Source organism: Camellia sinensis, chromosome 4 (assembly GCF_055761805.1).
Source record: "Camellia sinensis isolate YWXY chromosome 4, ASM5576180v1, whole genome shotgun sequence".
Classification (NCBI taxonomy): domain Eukaryota; kingdom Viridiplantae; phylum Streptophyta; class Magnoliopsida; order Ericales; family Theaceae; genus Camellia; species Camellia sinensis.
In genome coordinates this window covers 52,793,699-52,801,355 of record NC_138964.1, presented here as the reverse complement: position 1 = coordinate 52,801,355, position 7,657 = coordinate 52,793,699, and the positions used below count along the sequence as shown (strand labels likewise).

The 7,657-nt window shown below is 40.1% G+C and overlaps 1 pseudogene across 1 annotated transcript; it reads left to right on the top strand.

Annotated features, from left to right (window-relative positions):
- Positions 1 to 4,396: 4,396 nt before the first annotated feature.
- On the top strand, positions 4,397 to 7,336 carry LOC145824634 (fasciclin-like arabinogalactan protein 8 pseudogene; annotated as a pseudogene). Its single transcript, XR_014366467.1, has one exon. The product of XR_014366467.1 is annotated as a fasciclin-like arabinogalactan protein 8 pseudogene (transcript).
- The last annotated feature ends 321 nt before the right edge of the window (positions 7,337 to 7,657 follow it).

Sequence of the window (7,657 nt, the reverse complement as noted above, 5' to 3'; positions counted from 1 at the left end):
CTCAATAACCCTAAATAATAACCAACTCAGCGTATTAGGTCTTGAGCTCATCATCAGCACAGGCACACGCATGTAACTCAAATCAATAACCAACTCAAGATTAAAAATAAAAAATAAAAAGTAAAATCAGTGTCCATTCATAAACACAAAACTATAGAAAAATTTATCCTCAGAAAAAATAAAGAAAATAAAAACAAAAAAACACTTTAAGGTTTGAAAAAAACCAGAACATACTATGTTCCTGGCAAGCTTTAGTTTTTTTTCCTTTTAATCTTTAACCCCCCCCCCCTCTCTCTCTCTCTCTCTCTGAAAACAATCAGGAACAAATACAGAGATCAAAACATGTATAGAAACCAGAAAGATAGAAAATGGGGTTCCAAATTTCAATAATTGAGGATTAAACAGCTCCAATGAAACTTGGAATAGGGCAAGACAATCTCACATATGATGTATATATTGTCATATAATTTAAATTAATTAAGGATTTAAGGTTTTGTATACATTTATGATTAATTCTTATTGAAGTGTTTGGATCATAGATTTGGATAGAGATTTAAAAAGAGAAAGGGAAATTTAAATTAGTACCCAAATCCATGATTCAATCACAGCCTAAAAGATATCAAAATCCACAGAAAAATAAACATTTGTGCACACATAATAGTTGTTGCAACTAAAAGCACAAATATCAAAACAAACATAATGAACACTAGAAATTATTCTCTTAATTACTACCAAAACTTTATACAACAAAGAGTACTAATTGCCATGTTCCAAAGTAACTAATTATTGCACCATTTAATGGTCACCCAATAACTGACACAACCCATTCACCAATTGAGGCTTAAACCTTAAAAGTCATTGGACATGTTACTGACTCCATGTGCCTCTAATTAGCCAAATGCATAATATGAGATGCCACTTAAAAATGATCGTCCTGACTGTGCTGGGAAGTACATGCTGCTAGTTTGGCTTGCTTGTGAAAATACTAACATGCAAAATACAGCAGATTTAGCAACCTAGTTTGCCTCATATAGGCAAGTTGATTAGTTGGACTCCACAAGTTTGAGGAATGCTACACCAAAAGCTATAAATCTAGGGGACCTAGTATAGGAGGGAAGTTAACATGCGAACACATTAGGTCATCAGCTCAAAAGAAATCAAATTAGCATTATTTCTATTGGAAAAGAAAAAGAAAAAGAAAATCAGCGTTAATCACAATGCTCTTCTTTCTATATAAAGATTCTTATGGGCATGCAGTATGACAATATATGAACCGTGCTATTCGACAATGCCAATTAGTAAATAGAACTGGTAAGCACGACTAACTTAATTTAGTATTTAAAAAGGCAAACAAGAACAAGAAGAAAAGGCCTGGTACAAAACCTCTGTTGTTCAAAATTTCAAGGATATAATAGTAACATACCTTGTAGACACAGTTAAAATGTGATGGTCGATGTCTCTTAGTGAAACCATAACACTAAAAAGTCAAAGATTTAGCAAGAATAACAAAACCTTAATTGCCAATGTTACTTACAAAGAGCAAAAATTTCATGCACCCAACAAGAAAGATCTAAATGCATGGAAGGTAGATAATCAGAAGAATGTCTAATCATTGCCTTGCGAACTTTGGGTTCTTTTGCTTAAGGCCCAAAACAACAATCAAATGAAAACATGCACCAAGGAAAGGAAAGGCAAGGAAAAATGAAAATAAATATTGGCCAGGGAAAAAAATAAAAGACATGAAAGAGAATGTATTCAGACTCCACCATTCAAAAATCCATGCATAACACAATCCTAGTGAAACATAACATGACTAAAGATATAAAGGAAGACATCACACCAAGGAAAGATGCATGCCCCGTTTGTGGGTAAATGTTAGCACCAATTTACAAAACTCATCCATATCATATGGGTATAATTACCACTAATCAGGGAAAGATCCATGTAAGAATGATATTAATAGTCAAATTAATATGGAATTTTCCTCATAATAATAAACAAAATAGTACAGCAATTTATGTGTGTTATTGAAAACAATATTTCTAATTAGCCCCCAATAATGACACATCAATGCTAATCGCAGGTATTTCCACAAAGGCCTCTTAATGCTCAGATATGTCCCCTAGCATACCAGTGACAATCAATAACTCAAGCTAAAATCAGTTGATCAACCAAAATCAATAAATAGATAGGTCTTCAAGCAACCATGAAACTTTTTATTTTATTTTATTATGAATCTAAATTTGTATTGGAAAAAATTTAAGCACACAGACTGCAACAACAAATAGACTACAATGACAAACTATATAGATTTACAGATTGTCAGGTCAATGAATAGCCAACCATGACGCACAAATAAGCTACCGTTTTACTACCAATATATGTCAAGGGGGAAAATTCAAAAAGAAAAAGAAACCATAAATACAAAGATCTATTGCTAGTGTCATTTAAGATTCACTGCATGTTTTTCTCTAATAACTCCAAAAAAAAAAAAAAAAAAAAAAATTCTCCAATGAAACTTGGCATAGAGAAAGACAATCTCACATATGATGTATTTATTGTCATATAATTTAAATTAATTAAAGATGTAAGGTTTTGTATACATTTATGTTTAATTTTTATTGAAGTGTTTGGATCATAGATTTGGATAGGGATTTTAAAAGAGAACTGGAAATCCAAATTACTATCCAAATCCATGATTCAATCACAGCCTAAAAGATATCAAAATCCACAGAAAAATAAACATTTGTGCACACATAATAGTTATTGTAACTAAAAGCACAAACATCAAAACACACATAATCCCAATACTTTATTGAACACAACGTAAAGAAACAGAGCTGAAACAGTGGCCCAACCCACTGAACTCCCAAAATGTAGCTTCCAAGCAAGCAATTGAAACAACCCAAAAGCCATCACGAAGAGAAACATACCTGACAAATTAGAATATTCTTGTAGATTCGTGTTCACTCTAAACGGGTTCACAATCTGTAGGAAAGGGTTCAAGAAAGTAGTTAGAAAATTCGAAGATCTTCAAAGATCCTTGAAGAACAACTTCGAATTCTCTAGAATATGATGAGAGGCTTAGATTCTTTAATAATCTCAACTTAGGAACACAACAACCAAGGAGATGATGGAGATAAGAGATTGGGTGAAGAAGAAGGCAAAATGGCTAGAGAATAGAATAATGGCAAGGCTCTCCCATTGATCTCCCACTTTCACTCTCAAGGTTGATAATGGAGAAGGGAAATTAGTTCTTTCCCAAGAGTTAAAAGTCTCCAAAATCCATCCCTTGTAAAGCTATGGGTTGGTGCTATTTATAGGCACCTCATGATGTAGGATGGAGCCCATGTGCAAGGCACATGGGGGATATTCTCTCTAACCACCTTGTCCGAGGAGGTGACTTCTCCGAGGAGGTGACTTCTCCGAGGATGAGAAAACCCCGAAGAGGAGATCACTCCCTCGGCGAACCCTTCTTCTTAGCCACACCTAACCAATGATCCCCAATCATCCCAAAGGGTCAGGGGTAGTCCCAGAGGACGTCCTGCCGCAAAATATTGCCGAGTCTCATGGACCCCCCGGGGTCGTGCCACCTCGACCCGGGTATAGGCTAGTTTAACCGAAGAGTGAATTTATCTCCACTCACCGTCCTCGGGATCGGGTCCTTTGTTCGAACTCCATTACGCCCATGGTTCTGGTGCGTAGATCCCGGAAAGCTCCGAGCCCGCAAGTGTTCTGGGACTCATTAACGGAGCGACTTCTAGATTGCGTCTGAATCCGTTCGAAGCCAAGTATTTCGGACCTCTAGGCTCGTGGATCCGAACCCTTTCGAGTCCGAGTGCCTCGGATCTCTAGGCTTGCCTAATACCCTTTCGAGTCCGGGCCTGAGTAAGTCTCTAGGTTCGTGGATCCGAACCCTTTCGAGGCTTAGAGCCATTTAGCCCGTTTGATGGTGATAAATCTGGTCCCGCCAGTCTTGGACTTGCGATAAATTCGGGCCCACTAATCTTGGGCTATTGGGCCTAAATAATTTAGTGGGCTCAAAACCCCCCCTTTTTTTCAAGTATTGAAAAATACAAAACCCCCCCTTTTTTTTTTACGTCTAAACACTTTTTTTATGGGCTTAGAAATGGGTTGGATTTTTTTTTTTTTTTTAATATATATATACATGCATATATATATTAAGAATATCTGAGGCCATATTCCATGCATCACACCCTTTTTTTATTTATTTAAAGAAATGGCTCAAAACCCTAAATCTCACAAACTTTTCTTTTTGATGAGCCGCCGAAATCAATCAACCTTCCTCTTTCTTTCTTTCTTTAACCCAGCTTTTCTTCTTCTTGAACAAGACCAACCCAGCTTTTTCTTCAGGAACAATCTGCTCACTGACCTCCATTGCATCTCCAGTCTCCGTCTCTGCCATCCTCATCCTCACACTCTCTCTCATCATCACCATTCCCACCATGAAAGCTCACAACATCACAGAGATCCTTTCTTCCTTCCCAGACTACACTCTCTTCAACAGCTACCTCACCCAAACAAGGCTCTGTGACGAAATCAACAGTCGCGAGACCATCACAGTCCTGGTTCTCAACGAAATGTCCATGTCTATCCTCGCATCCAAACACCCCCTCTCAATCGTCAAAGCCGAACTCAGCATCCACATCCTCCTCGACTACTTCGACGCTGCCAAGCTCCACGACCTCGCCACCGCCACCGTCACCACTCTCTACCAGACCACCGGCGAAGCTGAAAACGGAGTCGGCTTCGTCAACATCACCGACTTACAAGGCGGCAAGGTTGGATTCCGATCGGCGGCTCCGGGATCAGCTCTCGACTCTACTTACATTAAAGAGGTGAAGAAAGTACCGTATAGTATTGCGGTTTTGGAGATCAGCGAGCTGATCATTGCGCCCGGGATTTTGAATTCGTCGGCTGGGTCGGCTTCCGATGTGAATATCACTGATGTGATTGTGAAGGCTGGGTGTATAACTTTTGCGTCGTTGATTGTGGAGACTGGTGTGTTGAATGTGTATCGGAAGGTTGTGAATACTGGATTGACGATTTTTGCACCGTCTAATGAAGCGTTTAAGGCTTCGAATTTGCCAGATCTGAGCAAGCTCACGAATGCTGAGGTGATCGTCGGTCTGTCCATGTCCATTCTTATTCACTGTCTGTGCCATCGCCGAACTATTCCGACTATCCTTGGTGCTGATTTTGATTTGTTGATTGCTGCTCATTGTTTTTTTTTTTTTCTTTGAGAAAGAGAATAAGACTCTGTTAAACCCATATTAATTGCTTGGTCACTGAGAGAAGTAAAATGCCCAGATATTGAATTTTGCAATTTTGGCCTGAGATGGGTAATACACTATTGAACCTGCCCCGATTTATATAACTTGAAGAAAACAGATTTCAAATCCATGTCTGAGCTACGAAATTCTATTGATGAACTTGACTTGAATATGGCTTGTTGGCTTTTATCATTTGAGAGAAGGCACGATGGGATTATGTTGAATATTGAGCTTCATTTTTTTTTTCAGGCACTTGTGTTGGCCATTCTAATATTAATAGAATACTTGATGCTTGCATTGAAATATTGATGTCAAGGGTGGAGATGTGATAGGAATGATGTCACGCTTGATACCTTGCGCCAAGACCGAACCAGCCTACCATCGGCCTCTCTTTGCTGAAACTCTTCCTTCGGCTTTGACGGTCCAATGCAAACCACACACGTCGCCCGTTCAACGCGTCGTGTGTGGCCTTGCCTGACGCTGTTTGGCTCATCGTTGGTGTGCCCTCCTGGCTTAGCAACATTTTTCAAAGCTCTGAATACATAGATCTTGGCCTTGCTTTACACTCACTGGTTCCAGCCCCAATCATTGTTGACTTCGACGGTTCCAACGCACACCACACACGTTCGCCCTCTCAACGCAACGTGTGTGGTTGCTGACTCTTCTGTGGTACCAGCGTTGCTTCCGGCTTCAACTTGTCCGACGCCGACCACGCACGTTCGCCCACTCAACGCAACGTGTGTGGTCCTGCCAAGCCTAGCCCAGTCTTGTTGATTACAATCTGTAAAGCCTCTCTGATTTCAGCTTATATTTCCAACATCGGCTTCGGACTTCACCTCTCTAACAGTCCCAAATTTGTGAGTATGAAATTCGGCTCCCTCTTCCTCTCGTTGAATAATAAAGATGATATATTGTTGTTTGTTTAACTTGTGGATGCTTGGGAAATACATAGCTGATGCCAAAATTTTTGTGTGACCGTTGTAGTTTTACGTCGGCTTGAGAGGAACCAGCCCGGAGAGACAAAAACTTGATAGTTGCATTTTCATGAACTTGCTCAGAGTAATAAAATTGTTGTAGCTTAAATAGATAATTATTATTTGTTGATGTTGCCCCATTCTGATAATGCCTGAATCATGATTTGAAATTGATATTGTTTGTCTCATTTGTTGGTTTTACTATTTCAGACAAATAAATTCTTGATTGAAATCCACGTCCTCGGGGCCCTTGGAACCCACACTAATGAGAGTAAGGGCTGTTCCTCGGAAGTCCGAACAAAAGCAAGACTGTCCCTCGGGAGTCCGACGGTAGGACACACCCTACTTTGGCAAGAAAGATTCCTCTGGAAGATAACCGAGTCTACCAAGCTTGCACCAACAGAAGTAAAGACTGTCTCTCAGAAGTCCGAGCAGAAGCAAGGCTGTCCCTCAGAAGTTCGAGCAGAAACGAGGCTGTCCCTCGGAAGTCCGAGTGGATGTGCACTTCTACTTCGGCAGCTAATGGAAGCAAAGGCCATCCCTCGGGAGTTCGAGTAAGAGTCCACTCTACTTTGAAAAGAAAGACCCTCGGAGCTCGTATTGATGAAATCAAGGGCTGTTCTTCGGACCCGCACTAATGAGAGCAAGAGTTGTCCCTTGGAAGGCTCTCCCTCAGAAGTCCGAGCAGAAACAAGGCTGTCTCTCGGAAGTCCGAGTGGATGCGCACTTCTACTTCGGCAGCTAATGGAAGCAAAAGCTATCCCTCGGGAGTTCGAGTAAGAGTCCACTCTACTTTGAAAAGAAAGATCCTCGGAGCTCGTATTGATGGAAGTAAGGGCTATTCTTCGGAAGTCCGAGTGGGAGCACACACTCTACTTCAGCAAGAAAGACCCTCAAAGCTTGCATTGATGGAAGCCATGGCTGCTCTTCGGAGGTCCGAGTGGAAGTATACTTCTACTGTGTCAAGAAAACTCCCTTCAGGTTGGTAACTGAGTCTACCGTTCCTTTTTCTTCTTTGAGGGGCAACAAAAATTGAAAACTGTTTCAAGCAACATAACACAATGAAGATATACAATGTAGAGAAAATAACTTCTAATGGAGATACATAATATAGAGGAAATAAATTTCTTCATAACATAAGAAAGATAGAACTTCTTGGACAATGTAGTAAATACAAACTGTAAATGTCATAGATAGACTTCTTCCACGGAATGTTGAAATTTGCCCCTAGAGTTGCAAGATCATTTGGAAAACTTTCACCAGCTGCTCGGGTTGTGGCCATCATGCACCATCATAGCCATGTCTTTGGATCTTTCTGTACAGACTGATATCCACATCTCCGCAAGACTTTTCATGGATCTGTTGTAGTCGGAAGCTCGCTTCTTGTTG